Source organism: Triturus cristatus, chromosome 3_2 (genome assembly GCF_964204655.1).
Source record: "Triturus cristatus chromosome 3_2, aTriCri1.1, whole genome shotgun sequence".
Classification (NCBI taxonomy): Eukaryota; Metazoa; Chordata; class Amphibia; order Caudata; family Salamandridae; genus Triturus; species Triturus cristatus.
Window position 1 is genome coordinate 725,112,403 of NC_140584.1, and position 22,259 is coordinate 725,134,661.

General features: G+C 46.2%; 1 pseudogene; it reads left to right on the forward strand.

Moving 5' to 3' along the window:
- The first annotated feature begins 5,992 nt into the window (after window positions 1-5,992).
- LOC146858012 (exostosin-1 pseudogene) lies at window positions 5,993-21,950 on the forward strand (annotated as a pseudogene).
- Window positions 21,951-22,259: the final 309 nt, after the last annotated feature.

Below are 22,259 nucleotides of genomic sequence, written 5' to 3' on the forward strand. Positions count from 1 at the left end.
GGCGCTTTTTGCTCTGTTTTTAATGTGTTTGTTCATGTCTAGTTTTGGGTCCAGAGTGATTCCCAATGATTTTGCCGAATCAGCTAGGGTCAGGTTATTATTGAGAGCCTCGATGGCTTTTATCCATTCTGTGATTTGGGTGATCTCTTCTTTGTTAGAGATGCGGAGGATTTCCGTCTTGTCCTGATTTAGTTTAAAGTGGATGCGTGAGAGCCAGTGCTGGACTTCTCGTAGAGTGGCGTTCAGTCTCTGGGTGCCTTCGATGGAGGAGGTTTCCAGGTAAATTTGCGCATAGTCTGCATAAAGGTGGAAGCAATGTCGTTTTTTTTTAGTATGGAGCTGAGGGGCTCCATATATATGTTGAAAAGTTGTGGGGAGAGTACTGATCCTTGGGGGGCACCCCTACATACAGGGAGTGGGTAAGACGAGAAGTTCTTGATTTTTATATTTTGAGTGCGGTTCTGTAGGAAAGAGGTGAACCACTGCAGGACAACCTCCTCTGCTCCCGCCCTTTCTTGAAGTGCTTTGATGAGTAGTTTGCGGTCAACTGTGTCGAAGGCTGCCGATAGATCCAAGAGTATGAGTAGGCAGCATTGGCCTTTGTCCAGAGATTTTTGCATATCGTCTATTACATTTAATATCGCTGACTCTGTACTGTATCCTTTTCTGAACCCCGATTGATGAGGATCAAGAAGGTTGGTGCTGTCTAGGTGTTGAGTGAGTTGGATGAGAACACATTTTTCCAGACTTTTCACAAGGAGAGGGAGGTTAGAGACTGGTATGAAGTTGTTCACATCGTTTGTGTCCGAGCCAGGTTTTTTCAGTACAGGAGTGACTTGGTCTATTTTAAGACAGTCATGCATGACTCCAGTGCTCAATGAGCTGTTTATAATCTTATTCCAGTGCGGGCTAGGTATAGTTTGAGCTTTTTGGCCAGTTGGGCTGGTAAGGGATCCATGACGTGTGCTGAGGGTTTGGTGTTAGAGATCATTTTGATTACCTCTGCTTCGGAGATGGGGTTGAAGGATTTCCATAAGTTGGGGGGTATTTAGGTGTGAAATCTTCTGACTCAGTGGGCGATTTAGTGTCGTGGGGGCTTTTCTGTACGACCAAGGAGAGTTCTATCCTGGAGATTTTGTCATTGAAGAAATTGGCAAAGTTGTCACACAGGTCTTTGGAGGCTATAACTTGGGTCATAGGGGGCTTGGTGGTTTGTTGCTTGATGAGGCTGAATAGTTCCTTGGGTCTGTTGTTAGCTTTGTCCAGGGCGTTGCAAAAGACGGACGTTTTTTCATTTTTTATGTGTTTGTTGTATCTCCCTCTTACTGCTTTGAGTCTAGCTCGTAGGATTGTGGATGGGTTGTTTTGCCACAGTCTTTCTGCTGCTCTTAGTTCTCTTCTTTCTGAGTTTAAGTATCAATTGAACCATGATCTGGAAGGAATGTTCCTGACTCTTTTTAGTTTCAGGGGGGCTATTTGATCCATAATGTAGGTCGTGGTGGAGTTGTACTGAGAAGTGAGTTCAGTTGCTGATAGTTCATCTGTGTGTAAAGGGAGGAGGGAGCTTACCCTTTCCTCCAGGTCCACAAGAGGGATTTAGCTGATATTTCTCACCCAGCGCGGTTGGTCCTGAGTCCCGGGTTTGTCTTGGGTCCTTTGGTTTAGGTGGAACAAAATGACATGGTGATCCGACCAGTCCACAGGCAAGGTGTGGTCGATGGAGACTGTGTCTGCATGAGCGATAATGGCGTTGAGGATAGAACCTTTGTTGTGGGTTTCCTCGGTGCAGTGTTGGGTGAGATTGAGGTTGTTTAGAAGATCATTGAGGGTTTTGATTAGCACAATGTTTTCATCTTTCCAGTTTCAGTTGAGGTTGCCTAGAATTATGTTGTTTGGGCCATGGAGTGAGGAATGAGTTAATAGGTCGGAGAGGTGCTCTCTGAAGGAGTAGGTGTTTCTTGGCGGATGGTAGAGGAGATGACAGAGACATTTTAAGAGTTATATTTGAGGGCGTCAGTTTCCGTTACAGAGATGCTGTTCTTGTGTATGATTGCTATGCCCCCTCCTCTCTGTTTGTTTCTGTCTTTGTGCAAGATAGCGAAGTCCGGGGGCACAAGCATGTCCATAATTGGGGGAGAGAATTTGTTTAGCCAGGTTTCGGTGATGAATGTGATGTCAATGTCATGTGTGAGGATGGTCTCTGCCAATTCGGTTGCATGTTTGGATGCCGACCTGCAGTTAATGAGCATGCAGTTGGTGTTGGATCTCTCGTTATTGGGGTTCTTCGTTAAGGGAGCCCTGGGGATATTAGTGAGCTGGGGGTCTTAAGGGTCTGGTGGGGGGCAGTCTCTTCCCATACCAGTGATCACCTGAATCCTGGATCTGGGGGTGACAGTAGGGGTTGTGTCAAATGTGGAGGCAAGATCTATCACTTCTTTAGTGGACAAGGAGGCTCTTGTTCTTGTGGGTCTTTGAGCCTGGTTTGGGAGGGGGGTTGTGTTCCAGCTGAGCCATTGGGTCTCATGAGGCCTTGAATGATTAGTGCTGGCGGATAGGGGAATCGGAAGGGTGAGATTTCGGAGTGTGGTGAGGTCCTGTACTATTTCTGGGAGGCCCAGAATTACCATTTCTAGCGGGCTCTCCAGCAGGGCCAGTCGTTGGTTCGTCTATAAGTAGGGAAGGGAAGAGGCGTCTTGAGCAGATGTTGCGGCTCTTTTGTTTCTGGGTCTCTGAGACTGAGTCGTGATCGTCTTTATATAGGGAAGGGAAGAGGCATCTCGGGCAGGTGTTGTGGCTCTTTTGTTTCTGGGTCTCTTAGACTGAGTCGAGTTGGGGGTCGTGGAGGATCTAGGCGGTTGGATATTGGGTGGCTTTGCAGGAGTGGTGTCGATAAATGGGGGTGTCAGGTATGGGTGTGGGCTGGACTCTCTGCATTGACTTTTGGTGTTGGAGTTGACCCAATTTCCTCTATGGAAAGTCCTGGATATTGAGGGTGGGTGGTCTCGGCGGGGGTCCCGCTGCCATCTCTTGTGTGGCAGTGGAGGGAGAGGGATAGGCTTCAAGGGTATCGCCCTGAGATCGCAGGTTGTTTGTTGAGAGTGCGTGATTAAGGAAGGCGGGGTGGGTGTTGCTCGGAGGGTTGGAGGGCCTGATCTGTGTCGTGGTATCCATTAGGATTGGGGGAGAGAGTTGGGCACTGTCGGGGAGGGGTAAACAGGATGGAGGATGAAGTTTGGTGGGAGGAGGCAGGCTTCCAAGACAGAGGTCTTGTGGGGTTGGTGGGTTATGGGTTATGGGAGGGGTGGTGGGTGTTGGTTGGAATGGACTTGGGAAGCCTTGTCTATGTCGGGGCTCTGATGTGATAGTGGGGGGTGCGAGAGTGAAATCCACTCTGGGAGGGGTGAACAGAGAGTTGGATGGTGTCTGGAGGGGGGAGGTTGTCTGGCATGGTGGGGGTCTTGTGAATTTCCTGTGCAATCGCTTTGGGCAGTCTATTAGGGAATACGAGGATGGACGGTCGGTAGCTATGAGAAAGTGGAGCGGTGTCGTGGAGTGAGGGGAAGAGGGAGTCAAAGGCTTCTAGGTTGTCGTTAATGGCTTGGATCAAGACTGTGCCGTTGGTGTATAAGGTTACAGAGGTGTTGCCGCTAAGTTAGGGGTGATTAGGGAGTGTGATCATAAGTTTGCAGCTGTGGGTGGTGTTGGTTATTTTAGATATGTGCAGATGTGTCTTGAGGATGTTGTTCCAGAAAATAGCATACAATTTTTGCAAAGTTATAAAACTAAACCTGAAATCCGTAAACATAAAATGATGACAAGATAGTCACTTTTTAGAAACTTATGAAATAGATGTTCTCTCAGACTTACATATTTAAAATCTTTTTTTTTTATTTTCAGGTATGATTTCAAAAATGTCAATTTAGTATTGTGCATTTTGATGTCAAATAATATCTCTCTCATTATAGAGACAGCACCACCGTATCACATTGGTTTCAAGCAACGCTGTCGGAAATCACATTGTTAGAACTTGGGGACAGATTCCTCAATCGACCGAGCTCCCACAAAAACAAGCACCACAACCAAGTCATAAAGAGACCCTTATTAGGTAGCTTGGGATCCACCACCTTGCAGTTAATTAAAGTATCAGCCGCTGCATTTGGGGCACTTGTCATTGATTCACAAATAGTATTTTTTAGTTGCATACCAGAGTTGAAGGAGTGAAACTGTTTGGAGACAGAGTAGATCAGACACGTGGTCAATCGAACCTGCACTTAGCAAGAATTTAGAATACACCCACTCTTGTTACCTGGGAACTGAATTAGAGACCATGAGCAGAATAAGACTGAGGGGCATATGTACAATTAAATGTCTGAGTGTGTAGCTGCGCCAAATTTGGCAGTGCCGTGCTCTGAGATTTAACAAAACACATCAATGCTCCATATTTACAACAATACAGTGCACCCCTGTGCTCCCTAGTGCTGGAGCAAAATGTAGTTGCCTATCATCAATGCAGGCACACTTGAAACATAGTACAAGGGGGCCTGCGTTGCAGGGAATGATTGTTTATGTGCTGGAAGGTGTTCCTTCCTGCACACAAACAACAATAAACAATCAATAATGGCGATTTGTCGTCATTAATAAATGATTGGTTATGTGCAGGAAGGGATACCATCCTGCACATAAACAATAATTCGTGGCATTTTGCTCTTTGTATGTGTGCTGTAAAATGCAGCACATAGCATAAAGCAAAGACGATGAGAAATAAAAGTGAGAGTTTTTGTCGCTGCCTCAGATTTACACATCCTTGTAAATCTCGGGCAGCATCAAAAAGCAATGAGTGTTGTGGTGGAATGCCCACAACAAAACCCATTGAACGATCCTTTCATGCAGATACCTGGGTGAAATGGTCCCATATTTACAAAATGTCATTAAGCCAAAAAAGTTGCTCAATGCCACTTTGTAAATATGGAGCATGGCATTGTGCCACTGACATGTCGTAAAATATGCCCCTGTGATTGTTACTTGGAACAAAGCTCATAATAGACGGTGGTGCTTGGCGAAATATATAATGCTTAATACTGCTCTTTGGGCAACTGTCCTTAGATGAACAGTCATCACTGACCTTACAGACTGCATTAAAATCTCTACAGTGAAAGGTAGCGGGCTGCAGAGGTTCTATAGAGCTAGCACGATATCCAAGTCCAAACATTTCAATATTTTCTATCTAGTTCTATGTTTTGGGAGAAGCTGAATGGCAGGATTTTCGTTGGACTGAAAACTGAAAGATTGATAATTGAGCACAGTCTTATGGTCCTTTCAGTTTTCTTCCATCCTGAAGACTCACCTGTGCACTACTGATGCTCTGTTGATGCGCTGCAATATAGACATGCAGGTAAGCCCAGTGCAGCTCTGTCATATACCTCTCTCCTTTCCAGAAAAGGGGCTTGTGCAGCAGTCAGTGATTAATCCTGTTGTCAGCAACAGTAGGGATCAGCAGAGTGCTCTGTCAGTGCCAGAACAGAGAAAAGTCCAGCGAGGCTCCTCTTCTCAACAAGCAAAGGGGTTTCTTCACTGTGGTTGGCATCTATTGGCTAAAGCATGAAAGGCGGTCACTGGAAGTAGAAATTTAAAACACACCAATGCTTTGGCTGTGATTATCAAAAACTGCCAATAAAGGAGAGCAGAGAAAACATATTTAGGTCGAGCATGAGTCAGCGCGAATGAGCTGCTCTGCAAGACTTGCTGAAGTAGAGTATGGAAGAGAAGCCCCGCGCACTCTCTGCCCTTATTATTAATTGGCTTGTGTCTTTGTGCTTCATAAATACTGGCTTCTGATTCAGTAATTGGCTTGTTAGTCCCTCCTTAGTTCGGCCTTGTCTTCATTTGTAACCTCCACGGCTACTGGCCCCTTTACTTCGGTTGTTATACGGTACGTGTTATTTACACTTGTAAGCGCTATTTTCTTTATTGAGTTTCTCCTGCTTCAGGCATGATGTCACGACAATGTGCTTTGCTCACATTCAGCGCTCCATGCATGCTTTCACTTTCAAGCAGGGGCTGCCGCTGCTGGATGGAGTCCTGCTTTGAAGCAGAGCACTGCAGGCACGGCTTCAAGGTGTACGTGTACCCACAGCAGAAGGGCGACAAGGTGTTGGAGAGCTACCGGCAGGTGCTGGTAGCCATCGAGGGCTCGCGCTACTACACCTCGGACCCAAGCCAGGCCTGTCTCTTTGTGCTGAGCCTGGACATGCTGGACCACAGGCAGCAGTACATGCACAGCCTGTGGGCCAAGGTGCAGGCACTGCCGCACTTGGATGGTGGCTGTAACCACCTCATCTTCAACCTCTACTTGGGCACCTGGCCTGGCAACACCGAGGACCTGAGCTGCGACCCCAAACAGGCCATGCTGGCTAAGGCCAGCCTGAGCAGTGAGGGCTTCCAGCCCAGCTTCATCGCGTCCAACCCACTCTTCTCCCAGGAGCACCTCGCACAGTCAGGGAGCGTGACGCTTTGATACCGTGCCACCCCTGCGCAAGTACCAGGTACCTGTGGTTGTGGTGCAGTTGGTAGGGAGCTCCCCCATGGGGTGGTGCTGCTGCAGGTCTGGGGTGCTTTGTTAAAGTATTTGGGCAGACTGCACCTCCCCCTAGCCTCAGGTAGTAAAACATCTCTCTTCTGTCCATGAGTGGTTGATGTACTTTATTTGGGCACACACATGTTAGTAAAGCAGCTTTCCTTAACCTCTGGGTGCTTGTGATGCACTGTGTGGGCAGAAAGCAGCTGCAGGTAGTAAAGGAGACCTCCTTTATCTTATGGTAATCAGTGTGCAGTATGTGACAGACATCTCTCCATCTATTTTTTTGGTAGTGATGGTGCATTATGTGAACAGACAGCAGCTTTCTCAGCATGGGGTGCTACTTTTACAGGCAATAAAGCAGCCCTATTTTAGCTCTATTAGTTGGTAATGCTGGTGCAGTAAGTGAATAGACAGCCACTACCTCTTCATAGAGTGGTGCTGCTACAGGTAGCAAAGCAGCTCTCCTTTAACTCTGGGTGATTTTAATGCACCGTACGGGCAGAACACAGCTCTCTTTGCACATCGTAATACAACTGCTGTTACTAATGAAGCCCTTCTTTAGCTTCAGGTAAAAGGGCTGCAGTATGCTGCAGGTATTTCTCAAATTTTTGGCGGTGCCGAAGCAGCATGTGAATAGACAGCAGCTATCTCTGCATGAGGTGGTACTGTTGCAGGCAGTAAATCAGCCTTCTTTTAACTCTTGGTGGTCATGGGCCAACCAGTGTGTGAGCAGAAAGCATATTTTGCTGTATGGGAGGGCGAGGTAGTAAATCGACTGTCCTTCAGTGTTGGGTGGGCGTGGGGCACTGTGTGGGGAGACGGTAGTGCTCCTTGCATGGGGTGATACTACAGAAGGCAGTAGGGAATCTGTTTTAGCTCCGGGTTGTCATGTTGTAGTGTGTGAAAGGCAGCAGCTTTCTGCTTTGATTGGTGGTAGCTCCATATATGGGTGGTAGTGGTGCAGTTGTGGGCTGAAAGCAGCTCTCTCTTGTACAGTTAGCAAAGCAGCCCACCCCTGTCCATGGGTGGCTCTAGTGCAGTTTGGGTAGGGATCATCTCTCCCTATGCCTAGAGAGTTGTACTGCAGGTAGTAATCGATGGTGCTTGTGGTGCAGCAGATGCCTCCCATAGCTATGGGCCCCTTTACTTTAGTTGTTACACAGTACGTGTTATTTACACTGGTAAGCAAGCATTTGCAATGGTGAGCGTTTGAGCTATTGGCATTTTAATTAACAATGCCTTTTATTTATGTGTTTTGAACACTTGCAAGCAGTGCGTAAACATGCACTTTGTATTTATAGCAGTAATATATTTATTTATTTATTTTATAGTCCTTGCTTATTAGAAGGCTGTCAGTAAAAGAGGCGCAGTTACTACTATCCTTGCTTCTAGTAAGCAATGACTATGGGGCATATTCTCAAGGATCTATCGGCGAGTTAGCGGCACTTTATCACCGCCAAAGTGGCGATAAATTCATCGCACTATTCACAAGCTGGTGCTAACAGCTGATATCAACAGTTTCCGCCGATAGCAGCCGCAAAATCATAGCCACAGATGATACCGGCAACTAATGCTAATGAGATGCAGGGTAGGCGTTCCCGTGCAAAAAGCCGTGACAACATCACTTCGCAACATTCTCAACGACCAGCCAGATCGGCAATAAGTTCACAAAACTTGTGATAAGGCGCGTTAGCAGCAGGGATTTAACACCTGCTCTTACCTGGTGTTAAATCGGATGACAACCTGCACCATTATTATTATTATTATTATGTTTCTTATATAGCGCCTGAATCGACCCCCGAAGGGGTATCTCCGCGCTTGCCTTGGGAACCCGTCCTGGCTTTTCCCTGTGAGATAGCCCCTACAGGGCATCCCCAAGGTGAAAGCCAGGCATCCCGCCGCAGGGGGCCGTTGTGGAGATTAAGCAAGCTTAATGCCCAGAGTTGCAGAGTGTGAACCCATGATTAGGTCAGGCACCGAAGCGAGAATTATCGAGTCCATGGACATTTGAGCTCAAGACCCTGCCGCGTCGGGAATTGAACCCTGGTCCCGGGTCTGACCTCTGCTTCAGGGTCTGCCTGCTCTAACCAGTGAGCCACACTTCTCCACCATGAAAGGGAGCTCAGCCCAGAACCACACCTGCAGAACAACAGATGCCATGGAGGCACTGATCATGCAGCTCGGAGCCCCACTAGGCCCACAACACCTGCCGCAACCAACCCCAGGACCCCCATCCCACCCGGTCCCCCCAGGGGATCCCTCCCCCGGACAAAGAGATATCACATCAACTGTACGAAATCCTGAACAAAACAAGTCACCTGATGTCGCACGATCACAACAATCAACAATCATGTGTGGTCAGAAAAAGGCGATTCAGTCATTCATCTTTGAATTTCAAAACAAAACAATTCATTAAAATTAAACTAAATGCAACTATGTGGAAGAGTCATGGCGGGTCTTCTCTGGACAATCTGTAAGTCACAGCCTGCAAGACAAAATCCAAAGATAAGAAGGTGTGTCATGTGCTCATCCAAGGACAGAGAGAGAGAGAGAGTGAAAGGAAGAGAGAGAGAGAGAGAGAGAGAGAGAGAGAGAGAGAGAGAGAAAGAGAGAGAAAGATAAAGAGAGAGCGAAATAGAGTGAAAGAGAAAGAAAGAGAGAAAGAGAAAGAGGGAGAGAAAGAGCGAGAAAGAGTGAGACAGCGAAAGGGGGAGAGGGAGAGAGGGAGAGAGTGTGCCAACACTGCGGACCCAGGCCTCACTGCTCACCTGCTGCCACTGGTGTGTCTCCAACCACGTGCTGGTACACACTGCAGACCAACAGGTACCTTATCTGAGCAGATTCCCAAATCATGAATAGCAGAGTCTACATCATTGCACACGCCATCAGCGCTTGCCCGCACCTGCGCATACAGTCTGCTGCACACCAGCCCCTCCCGCCGCCGGGCGGTTATTGGCTGCCCCTGCACAACCACGACTCACTGCTCACCTTCCGCCCCCGGCGTGTCTCCAAGACAGCCCACCACGTGCCGGTGCAAGCCCCAAGCCCGGATCCCGCAAACTTGGCAGCCTCCACATCATGCAGCTCCACACCGCTGACCACAAGGTCGCACACCTGATTCTGGGTCTTGATTACACAATGGCAGAGATCATATCAGCACACAGGGCATCATCGCAGGCTGCACACCTGCACAGGTCTTTAGGTGCCACTAACTCTGTGAACTGCGAGGCAACGCGACGTGGTGGTAGGCCCGCGCTGCCCCCTGGTTCAGGCCTACTCTGCAGTCCAGCAGGGCTCACACAAATCACTACCAGTCTGGACCGCCAGGACGGCACATCATCGCAGGCTGCACACCCGCTCAACACCTATGGTGCCCCTACCTCAGTGCATCGAAAGTCACCGTCCCCTGGTGGTAGGTCCATGCCAGCCGCAGTGTATCCGGTGCCACCAACTCTGTGCAATACAAGTCATGGACCCTTTATGATTCAGTCCTGTGATATGACAGGCGGACGCAGCCATGTCACCTCCGGCAGTGGGGAAGAACTGGGACATGTAGTGATGTTGTTCCCCCCTTTATACGTAAGCCGAGTGGGCTGGGTCGGCGTACACCAGGCCAGCATAGGTGTGAATAATTATCCCTGGGCTCTGGGTGTGGTTCATTTCTGGGCTGGACAGGAAACCAACTGATGCTTGTGTCTCTGTCGCCGTGTCGGCGTCACACATCCCGCAATCAACAATGTTGCAACTGTGCATGCACCCGGAGGGTGGCTGCACATGAAGGGATTGTAGAAGCATTTTAAGACCGCTCGGACTCTTGGATAATACATGCCAACTGTTGTGTGTGTTTCGCCAGTGGTGCACCATAAGCCTATGGCCTAGCATCATTTGCAGCGCGAAAGCCACATCACATTTACAGAATGCAAGATGTTGTCAGATTAACATTAGGGATGAAAGCACCTTTATCTCAATACATAATGCGGAAGGACATCTGCACCTCCAACCTTGGTCTTGCATGCTGCCAGCACCCCCAGAGAGAGATACCATAGCACATGATGACGACTCCCACACTACGCACAGCGCAAATGAAAGATCAATGTATCCACACCACACAAACAGAAGTCCTGGCTCGAGGTACTCTTGCATGGAGTGCCATTGACCGTTACGTACACAACTACCCATACGTCCAAACGTTGCACACACATACGGCTTATTGCTCTGAGCTGTGGCATATCATCCACATACCTGCCGCAGGCCTGAGGAGTGCTGGTTCTATGAGAACCACCAACGCACTGTCCGAACCTCCCGGGCACATGCACCTCGGCTGTCACGTGGAACTGTACCGTGACTGAATGCTGTCTGTTAGTTTCTGATGCATTGGTCTGCATGTTGTGGCCCTTGTCTTGCCTGTACTGACACACACATGCAAATTAAGTATACACAGCTTCACTAGTGTTCAATTGTGATGAGTGTTAATTAGAATTACAAATTGTGTGCCTCAATGAGCATTGTCCGTACACAGTGAGGGACTGATTTACGCATTTCACTGTGGGGTGAGTCCCTATGCCAGCTCCACCTCTGTGAGCCAGACATTGTGGTTAGGATAGTTGCTGATAGACCTGTGCTCCTACAAGTCTTCAGCAATGTGAGTACGGTGTCCAATTTCTTGCCATGTGTAATAATGCGATCTGTCACTACAGGCTGTGTCCACCCAGTTGAGTGTGAGTAGGTATGCAAAGAGATGTTCTGCTGTCAAATGTGATGGGGGACACACGTTAGGCCTGCCAACGACTTAGTCATTACATACACAGCCCTATTCATAACATTGCTTGGGGCAAAGTTGTGAAAGTGCGTGAGTGTTGTTTCTGTGCATTGAGGCCACAGCTAGTGCACACATTCCCAGTTATCTCACTGCCTATGTGTGTCACGGTCACACATGCGCATTGCTTTCATTTCCCAAAGTGTACCTTCTTGTTCAATCAATGTCCTTACATTCATCCATACTTTCAAACTTGATTGATTATGGACATGACTCATCTGTGTCAATTTGAATGTTTTATTCACATTTGTTGGGGTTGTCGGAGCTGGAGCAGTACATGGCCATGCAAACACCACATTACATTGCAGACCAGGGTAGGGCCAGCTAGAGTCCTTTAGGGATCGAGAAGTACATCGGAAGAGCTAGAGGACAGTACGCAGTGTGATTGCTGTGTCATTGTTGAGCAAACAGAATATGGCAGTCCATGTTGAGGTCCAAGGTGAGTGTTGCTTAGTGTTTCGGGGGACAGTGGGAGGTGTTGTTACAGGCCATGATGCAGAGGGCAGCACCAAGATGGAACACGGCATATGGCGGAGAGGATTGCTACTGTCTCCTTCTTACTACACAGGTGGAATCACCCACACCCTCATCCTCTCTGTCATCTGTCTGACATGTGGGTGCTGATGTTTGGTCTGCAGCACTGTGTGCCACTGACACATCAGGGGCCGGAGAGGTGTGTGTGGAAGTACCAGTAGCATTCATCTGCGACTGCCTCAGTGGCAGCAATGCCATGATGAGGATCTGCAGGGCATGGAAGATACCAACAACTTTTCACTGGTGTGCATCCGTGGCAGCCAGTCTTTCCCCATGCATATGCTCCATGTTCTCCATTATCCTCATCATCTGTGCTAACTCTCGGCTGACATCATTGAGGCCACTCTGAGTAGACAGTTGTTCTCCTCTCAATGGCATGATTCCAGCGGTGTTGGGAATGGATTATTGGACATCAAGTGAGTGTAAGTGGTCCCTGATGTCACTCAGATACTCACATATGACATCCAGTTTGGCTGCCATGTTGTCAAACCCCACCGCACATGTTCAGCCACCTCCTTCTAGCAGTTTAACACATGTCCTTGCAATGCCATGTGTTCTTGGGTGAGCCAGCCATGGTGGTGTGTGCTTCCTGCTGTGTGGTCTCTGCAGGGGGTGGGGTCACCTCGATGCAGCTGGCCTGCACTGCTCCTGGGGGTGGGGTGTAGAGGCTGTGTACGAGCTGTTGGAGGGTGTCGGGGCAAATGTCCAGGTGGTCCTCTTCATCATCACTGAAGAGATGTCTGGTCTGCTCTGCAGGAGGTGTTGATTGTCCCTCTGCAATGTAAAGGGGAGATGCTGGTTGACAGTGTGTTCCATGTATGTTGACGCATTGTACATGTTTAAATACAGACTGCATGACAATGTACATTGTGACTGTTTGGGAGGAGCTGGCTATTTCATGCTGGACAGTGGACATTTGAACTACATCAGGGCTGTGATGTTGTACGGGTACACTCCCATCTCACAGTTGTGTCCTCTGTTCTGCAATGAAAGTGTTGCACTATGTACCACATTGTCATCATTGTTGATGTGCTGTTGTTGCTATGTGTGTGTGCTGCATTATGGGTGAGTCGCCCCTGCAGCTGTGATTTTGCTGCCCCTTATTCCTTCGAGGCGGTGTGCCTTTGACTTCTGTGTTTCTACAGTGCTGAGATGTTGCAGACTTGGTTGATTTGGGCACTTAGGCATGGTTTATCCGCAGATGTGTTGTTGCTGTCACGGGTTGTGTGTGCATGTGGATGTGTCAGGGCATGACCTGCTCCTTTACGGGTGTGTTCCACACTCAGCCACTTCAGTGCCGTGTTATGATTATTGGACTGCAGCCATGCTATTCGTCATGCAGTGTCACTTGCATTGTCTGTGTGGCTCACAGACACGCAGATTTTCTGGTTTTCACATGTGTGCATGGGTTGGTTGTGAGATTGGTGCTGTGGGGGGACACCTTTATGCCCATAGTGGATGTGGGCCTACTTACTGTTTGTATATGTGCTGCAATGTGCCAAGGGGATCAGGGACATACTCAAGAGTCATTGTGGGTCTGACGTGTGCTCTACTTAATTGTGGATGTGTGCCATTGTGCCCCGTCCCCCAGTTCCTGTTCAGTACTCACCCTGGTGCTGTTCTGTCAGGTCATGTCGAGCAGTCTCCCCACTGATAACTATGGACACCATTTCCTCCATCTCATCCAGCTCCTGGTGTTCCGCTGGACTGCCACCTCCAGTCTGCATTGCTGCCTGATGGTTGTCAGCGAGTTTCTTCTTGGTTTTGCACTTCGCATCATTCCAGCTCCTCTTGACCTCTCCAATTGTCCTCTTCCTTACTCCAACTGCATTCACCTTGTCCAGGATGGCCTGCCATATTGCATTGTTATTTGCCAATGGCATGTTGGAGATGATGAACAGTTGTTGGTGGTGTTCTATCACCTCTGTGATGATGATCCTGTTTTCCTGTGGACTGAACCTCGTCTTCCTCATCTTCTTCTCCTTGCCATTCCGTGATCCCGAGGTCCCAGGCAGGTCCTACTGGGGGCTTGTGGGGTTCTGGTCATCCTTTGTACTTGCCCTGGCTTCCTTCATGGTGCTACGCAGTTTAAATTATTTTGTTTGTGTTTCTTGCTGTGTTTATGGTGCATTTTCCCACATGGCGCGTGGGAATTACAGGCCTGTCGCTGGTTATCACGGATTTTTGTAACGTGATTGGCCACATCGCAACTTTTTTCGCGTTCGTGTTTCACGTTTTTTCGGTGTCGCTTTTGTTTTATTGCAGTCATTTAGCGCGTTATCGTGAGACTATCGCATGATGCCGCTGGGTTGAGAATAAAATGTTAACACAGCGTTATTTTCCCACGATAGACTGCGATGTGCAAAGTTGCTTTGAGCAAATTTTGCGATAGATATCACACGTTCTTGAGAATATCCCCTATAAGTACAAAGTATGTGTTTAACCACCGCCTGCAGGTTTTCAATATATATAAATAAAAGGCATTGCCATTTACAATGCCAAAAGCTCAAACTCTCGCAAATGCGAGACCTATGCATTTTAATTAAAATTTTAAATCTCCAAGAAACAAACAACATAATTTAGTCAATCCACTCAGAAATAGGAGCCCAAGTTTTTTGCCCAAGTTCCCGTCTTTTACGTCCTTTCAATCTATTTACAGAGGACTACATATTATAGATAGCTAAAATCCTCGAACTCCAAATTAAAAATGTGGAAGAGTCAGGGCTAATCCACTGGGAAGTAATACACAATCGTATAATAGCCATGGTGGTAAATACAAAACTAATCTCAGGTCTAGCTCTTGTATTTCCTCCCCAATTGCATTCAGTGCCCAGGATTACAAATTCTGGTGTTATTGCAAGCGGAATCCCCAAAACTGTATTAAAAAAAGATTCAATATCCTGAAAAAATGGAGCTAAGTTAGGGCATGAATAGAACATATGTATAGTATCTGCAGCCACAAATCCACATCTGCTACACTTGTCTCCTTGTGTACCCCGTGTACCGCCCCATTTCGCGACCTTCTGAGGAGTATAGTAAAGATCAAAAATAGACAGATAAAGTTGGGTTCTAAGGCTTCCTGTTGTTAAAGTCTCACTTGCTAAAACGATTGAATCTTCTACATTTATCCCCTCCTTCCCAAATTTTCCCTCCCAGTTAGTATTCTGACTACATAGGTCGTCAGGGAAAGCTTCCAATAATGTTTGATAAATTTTACCTGATTCGGGACCTTCTACTTATTGTTTCCACCAGAGATATTTTTTCCAGATTTGCTGTGGTCCCTTGTGCATTTGTCCCCATGAAGCTCCAAACCTGCAGGTATTTGAAGAAATCTCTTCGGTCTAACTCTAATTTTTCTTGTAAAGAAATAAATGTATCTATTTGACCTTCATCATATATATCCCCTGTTAGACCTGGCACCTTGGCGTGGGTCTGCCTTCCATTTTTTGCTGTTGCCTCATGTGTTTTTGCTGGTGTTAGATGGTTTGGGCATTGTGCCACTGCTGTCCAGTGTCACAGTGCAAGTGCTCCCTATTGTAAATTGATGTATGAATCAGTGATTCCCTGATTGGTTGGTTTGGGTTACCCGTCATACCCGTAGTACAGTGCGCCAGGAGTGCCCAGGGCTGGTAATCCAAATACTGCTGGTGGGCTTGCAGCACTGGTTGTGCCACCCACAGAAGCAGCCTATAAAAGTGCGTCTAAGGCTTGCCATTGCAGAGCCTGCATGCAGTCTGGTACTGGCATGCTGACTAGGCAAGTGCACTCACTTGCCAGTCCCTAAACCTTCCCTTTTCTTCATATCAGACACCCCTATTGTAGGCCCAAGGGCAGGGTGCATTGTAAGTACAAGGTAGAACATGCCCTGGTGTTTGTGGCATGTTCTAATAGTGAATTACAGCCATTTTCGTTTTTCACTATTGCAAGGCAAACTGTTCTCCATAGGCCACAATGGGCAGTTTGATTATTACATCTTATAATCCTAACTGACTCAGGGAACATGGTAGAAATACGAATTTAGTATGCCTGAACTCAGAATGATAAAATACATCTGTTAGTGAAGTTGGTTTTAACATTCTGTGTTTGAAAATACCACTTTTAGAAAGTAGGTATTTTCTTGTCCAACCATTCAAACCTGCCTCTGCTAGGCTGTGTATTCCTCCTGTGGTGCGTCTGATGTCTCTGCCCTGCACTCTGAAAGAAAAGAAGGAGTCATGTAAACAAAGTGCTCCAGGACTGACCAGAACTGGTTTGGACTAGGCAAAGGCCTCTCTGCCTTCAGAGAACAAAGGAAAACTTAGTATAAATATTGGGACCCCAACCCAAGAACTTTAGATCACTTTGGGAAACAAGAAGAAACCTCTGCTGAGGAGAGGAGCCCCAGAAGAAGCTGAGGAGAAACTATCCCTGAAACTGGGGGATTGGCCTGCAGTGGTTGCCTGACTGCCAAAGAGAGGAGAAAGGAACTTTGTGTGTACTTTTGATCAACTTGTGTAAGGATCTCCAAGGGCTTGGAAAAGAGCTTGCCTCCTGCTGAAGTCTCAGGGACAACAGACTTCAACCACCAGCTCCCCAGAGTTCTTTGAAAGTGCCTGCTGCTGTTTTGGGCCTTCTGAGGGACTGCATGTCGCAAGGAACTGGCAGCGCGACTCAAGGAGAAGAAGCGTGTCGCTGTCGCAGCTGCTGCCGTCGCATCCCGGAACAAGGGTGACGCTGCTGTAGCTGACGCACTGCACCGCATCATGAGAAGCATCCTGCAACACCGAAGAAGCGTGTCGCCGTTGCAGCCGCTGTAGCTGTTGCATTGCACTGCATCAAGAGAAGTGTCTCGCATCGAGGACGAAGCGTGTCGCCATCGCAGCTGCTGCTGTCGCATCTTGGATGTAGATATGAAAAGATGGGGGAGATTCAATAAGGTGTAACAGAGGCTGGAATCTGGAATAATTTTTACGTCAATCTGTTTACCTCTGACACCATTGATCACACGTTATTTGATCTGCTAGTCTATTTAATGACTGCAATTAGAAACAATTGTTTTCTATACTTCATCAATTTGTACTGGACGAACACTACTTCATCTCAAATTGCACATTATAAATACAAAAAACAGTGATAAATATTTACATTTGTACAGTGACTTTTTGTACAGTGACTTTTTGACATATCAAACATAACATTGCAGTGAATTTGAAATTAATCGAAAAGTCAATTTTTTAGTGTCAAAACAATCCGAAAATCAATTAAATCATTTGTCCGATATTGGGTTATCTTTTCAAGAACTTTAGCTGGTTGGCTCCTATAGTTCTTACTATAATTGCGGTCCTAAACAGAGTCAAGTTCGAAGCTTTGTAAATGTAAACGAGCAAACTTGGTTGTTTTAATGTGTGTGCTCGGGTGGGCGTTATTTTGCCTTCGTATCTCCCACCATTATTAATGATCTCTGTTTGTTTGCCAACGCGTTTCGACCTTTGACATTGGACCTATGTCTTAGTTGTTAGGTCGTCTTCAGGGCTGGTGTTTTGTTGGAATCGGACGTCTATCTGCTCATTAACGGGTATGGAGACTTTTCTTCTTTTTCTTGCCGTTCTGGTTGTGGGCTGCCGGCTCACGAAGTTAACTTGTTTTGTTTTTTCAAGTCCGACTGGTTTCTCTCTTTGTTAGTGTTGGTTTTTTCGGCTTGGAGCACTCCGAACATGCAGGAAATGGGAGAATAGCCGAGGACGCGGAAGCTACGACGCTGTATCAAACAGAGATCATTAATAATGGTGGGAGATACGAAGGCAAAATAACGCCCACCCGAGCACACACATTAAAACAACCAAGTTTGCTCGTTTACATTTACAAAGCTTCGAACTTGACTCTGTTTAGGACCGCAATTATAGTAAGAACTATAGGAGCCAACCAGCTAAAGTTCTTGAAAAGATAACCCAATATCGGACAAATGATTTAATTGATTTTCGGATTGTTTTGACACTAAAAAATTGACTTTTCGATTAATTTCAAATTCACTGCAATGTTATGTTTGATATGTCAAAAAGTCACTGTACAAAAAGTCACTGTACAAATGTAAATATTTATCACTGTTTTTTGTATTTATAATGTGCAATTTGAGATGAAGTAGTGTTCGTCCAGTACAAATTGATGAAGTATAGAAAACAATTGTTTCTAATTGCAGTCATTAAATAGACTAGCAGATCAAATAACGTGTGATCAATGGTGTCAGAGGTAAACAGATTGACGTAAAAAAGTCGCATCTTGGATGTCGCCGCTGTAGCTGTCGCATTGCACCGCATCAAGAAAAGTGCCTTGCATCCACTGAGAAGTGTGCCGCCGTCAGAGCTGCTGCCATCGCATCACGGAACAAGGGTGTCACCGCTGCAGTTGTCGCATCGAGCGAAAGCGTCTCGCAACGTCGGAGAAGAGTGTCGCTGCCAAGGCCGCTGCCGTCGCATCACGGAAGAAGGGTGTCGCCGCTGAAGCTAATGCATCAAGTCGAGTCGTCTCGCAACCTCGGAGAAGCGTCCCGCATCAGGAAGATCTTCACGTCTTTATTTCTTTGCACCAAACTTTCATCGCATCACCATCGTTGCAACACTTTCGTTGCCCTGCGTGTCGCATCTAAAGGTACATTGAACTAAAAGTGTCGCATTTAAGAACTAAAGAGAACTAAGCTAAATTCTACCATTTTTAAAGTAACAGTATTGTGGATTTTTGTCGCTTATAGTCTAGTGTTAAATCTATATAAAGAATACTTATTTTTGATGTAAAACCTGTGTGGTGTCCATCTGTAGTGTTGTCACTTGATTACTGTATGTGGTCACAAATGCTTTACACACTGCCTCTGAGATAAGCCTGTCTGCTTGTGCCAAGCTACCAAGGGGGGAGCAGGGGTTATTTTAGGAGTGTACCCCCTTACCCTGACTAGAGGCAAGGGTCCCTATTTGTCACAAGTGCATACCTGTGCCAACTAGAGACCCCCAGATCAAACATTCCCCAAGACGCTAATCCCGGCGCTGCCCCATCGGAAAGTAATTTGATCTTGAAAAATTGGCGGTAAGACACCACACGCCGAAAAAGGAGTATACGCATTTATATTAGAAACCTTAAGCCTCCGTCTGACCTTTCTCCAAAGCCCTTAAGCTGCTTTGATGATTTCAAATCTAGTTTTTTTTATATTAGCTGGGTTCTAAGTTTTTAACTAAACATTGATTAGCTTCATTATCCAGTATGATTTCGTAAATAGTTGGTCTTACAGCCATGAATATTTCAGTTTTAATCACAGTCACTAGAATCCCCATATGTTGCAGCAATGATGCCCAATGATACGTTAGAAAATTGGGAACTCCCCAACCCCCTCGCTCTCTAGTGAGTGTCATCCATCTGGCTGCCCTTCTTGTCCTATGGAATCCCCACAAAAACCTAGAGCAACTTCTCTCAATTTTTTGCCAAAGATGCCGTTGAGAACTCCAGGGGAATAGTCCTAAATAAGTATAAGAATTTTGGGAGGACCAGCTTTTTTAAAACATTATTTCTTCCATACATAGAGAGATGCAGGTGATCTAGCCTCTCTAATGTCCTATTGACAGTATCAATCATAGGAATAATATTTAGATCCGGTATTTGATCAACCGACGATGAGATCTTAATCCCCAAATATTTTGCTTCAGACGAGATAGGGAGGTCAGGAGGAGGCATAGAATTAGAATTAATAATCTGCGTTATATCGATATTTAATTTATAACCCGATAAAACCCAGTATTGCTCCGCCTGATCCGTCACTGCTGGGAACGCCGCTGTAATATCGCTAGTGAGTATCACAATATAATCTGCGTAAGCCAATGTCTTATACTCCATATCATTGATCTTTACTGGTTTAATATTCATGTTTTTTTCTAATTTGTTAAGAAACGGATCAATATAAAGTGCAAATAGCAAGGGGGAGCAAGGGCACCCCTGCCTTGTACCTCTGTTGATGCTAAATGGTTTTGATTCCTGCCCTGATATACGGATCTCTGCTTCAGGTGATATATAGAGTGTCTGCACTGCTTGAATAAATTCAGGGCAAAGCCCCTTCCACTGCAATACAAACCACATGAATTGCCACAAGACCCTGTCAAATGCTTTCTCTGTGTCCAACAGGGCCAACCCCAGCGGAGATCCCGTAGCTTTAGCCCACTCAAGAAGTGCAATCACGTGTCTTACATGATCAGTTGTATCCCTCCCAGGGATGAACCCATGCTGGCGAATAGACACCAGAGGGGTAATGATTTTAGCTAGTCTAGAAGCTATTATTTTAGAATAGACCTTACTATCTGCATTATTAAGAGAAATTGGCCTATACGATGATGGGCTGAGTTCAGTCTTGTTTTTCTTCTTGAAGACTACTATTGTGTTCTTCCGCCAAGATTCAGGAATTTGCCCCTTTTGAGGCGGCTGAAATAACAAGACCATATCCTGTTGAAGTGCTGATCTAAATGTCCTAAAGAACTCTAAAGGGATGCTGTCTGGGCCAACCGCCTTACCGGCTGAGAGAGAAACTACAGCACTTTCTATCTCTTCCCATGTGATTGGGACAGCAAGAATCTTATTTTGTTCAGCAGTACTCTTCCTTGTTTCAAGAGCTTTGAAGAACTCAAGGAACGCCTTTGTACACGCTGCTTCACCCGCACCTGTCTTTTCAATATATAATTGCTGATAAAAATTCTGGAATACCTCTAAAATTTTAGTTGGAGAATCTTGAATCTAGCCAAAATGATCTTTAATCTTACATATTCTGCTGGCCACTTCCCTCTCTCTCAGCCGCTTTGCCAAGACCCTTCCAGTATTTTCCACAAACTTGTATGTTTCCACCCTGAACTGTGTATAATTAATAGCAATTTCTTCCCCAAAGTGCTGCTGCATTTCAGATTTTATCACAGCTATTCGCTGAAGATACTCTTCATTGTCTTGGCCATCCCCAATTTTATTAATCAGCTCAATTTCAGTCATCCTAGGCTGATCTACCCATCCACTGATCTTTTTCTGTTTGGCCTCCTGCCAATATATAGAAAAACTAAGAGTCTCCCCGCGCAAAGCTGCTTTGGACGCGTCCGAAACAATAGTTTCAGAGGAAGTGCTCCTATTAATGCTAAAGAATTCCTGCAACTTCCTTTCAAAAGACCACTTCATCTGAACCCTGAAGATGCCACTTAGTGGCAGCTCAGCAACCAGTGGATTGTGGTCCAAAATGATCCTAGGGGAAATATCAATATTAGCCCTCTCCGCAATCTTATGAGACATAAAAAAATTGTCCAGACGGACAGATTTGTTATGAGGGGCTGAGTAGAAGGTGTGCCCTGGGACCCCCAGTCTGTGTCTGACCCAGAGATCGACTAGTCCATGTTCCCTCACTACTCCCGCAGAGCTTTCACCATCCTAACTTTCCTTCCTTGATATGGAGCATTACTGTGAAGATTAAAATTACTATCCAAATGGATATTAAAATCTCCACAGAGAACTACCGGATACTTCCACTGGGTCGTCCAGATTAGATCCATACAGTGAGCAAATTGTCAATAAGGTTTCATTAATTAAAAACTACAAGATCACCCACCATCCCCATTTATCCTCCTTAATGACACATACAAATACCTTTCTTAGCTAAGATGACCACCCCCTAGTGGTCGTACCTTGATGAGTACAAGCCAATAAATCTAGTCCCAAACCTCTCAAACATCCCCTTTTACCCCACTGTATGTGGGTCTCTTGTATACTATTTGCTTAAATTTTTTGATTTTAGCCAATACATCTCTTTTCTTTCTGTCATTCAAGCCGCATATGTTCAAAGAGCAAATGCAAATTTTATCCTTTCCACCCATCATTCTTATTGACAATTGTTTCTTCCCTCAGCCTAAAGAAATAGTTCAGACAATGCAAGTAGACTCCACAAGTCCTAACAAAAAGTGCTCTCACATTGAGGCAGAAGAAAATGCCATGACTATAAGTGAGAAACCCTATCTGTACAGCCCTTCTAACCACCCTTAAACCACCACCACCCCTTCCCCCACCCTGTCCCCTCCCCCCTCCACCCTGTCTCCCCCGCCGCTTCCCTCCCCTTGCTATCTATCTTATGAGGCTTAGGGACCAACAGTCCCTGGTGTTGGAAAGCTGTGTCATCGCCCCCCTCCTCAAGACCGACCCTCCCCCCGGTACGATATCATCAAAAATTCAAAGACAAAAGAAAAAAGGGCACAGGGTATCAGAGGAATCCTCCAAAAGAGCTAAAGATAAAAGAAATAAATAGTAGAATAGGAGGGATAGGAGATATAGGAGGAAATCCTGAATCAAGCTTTA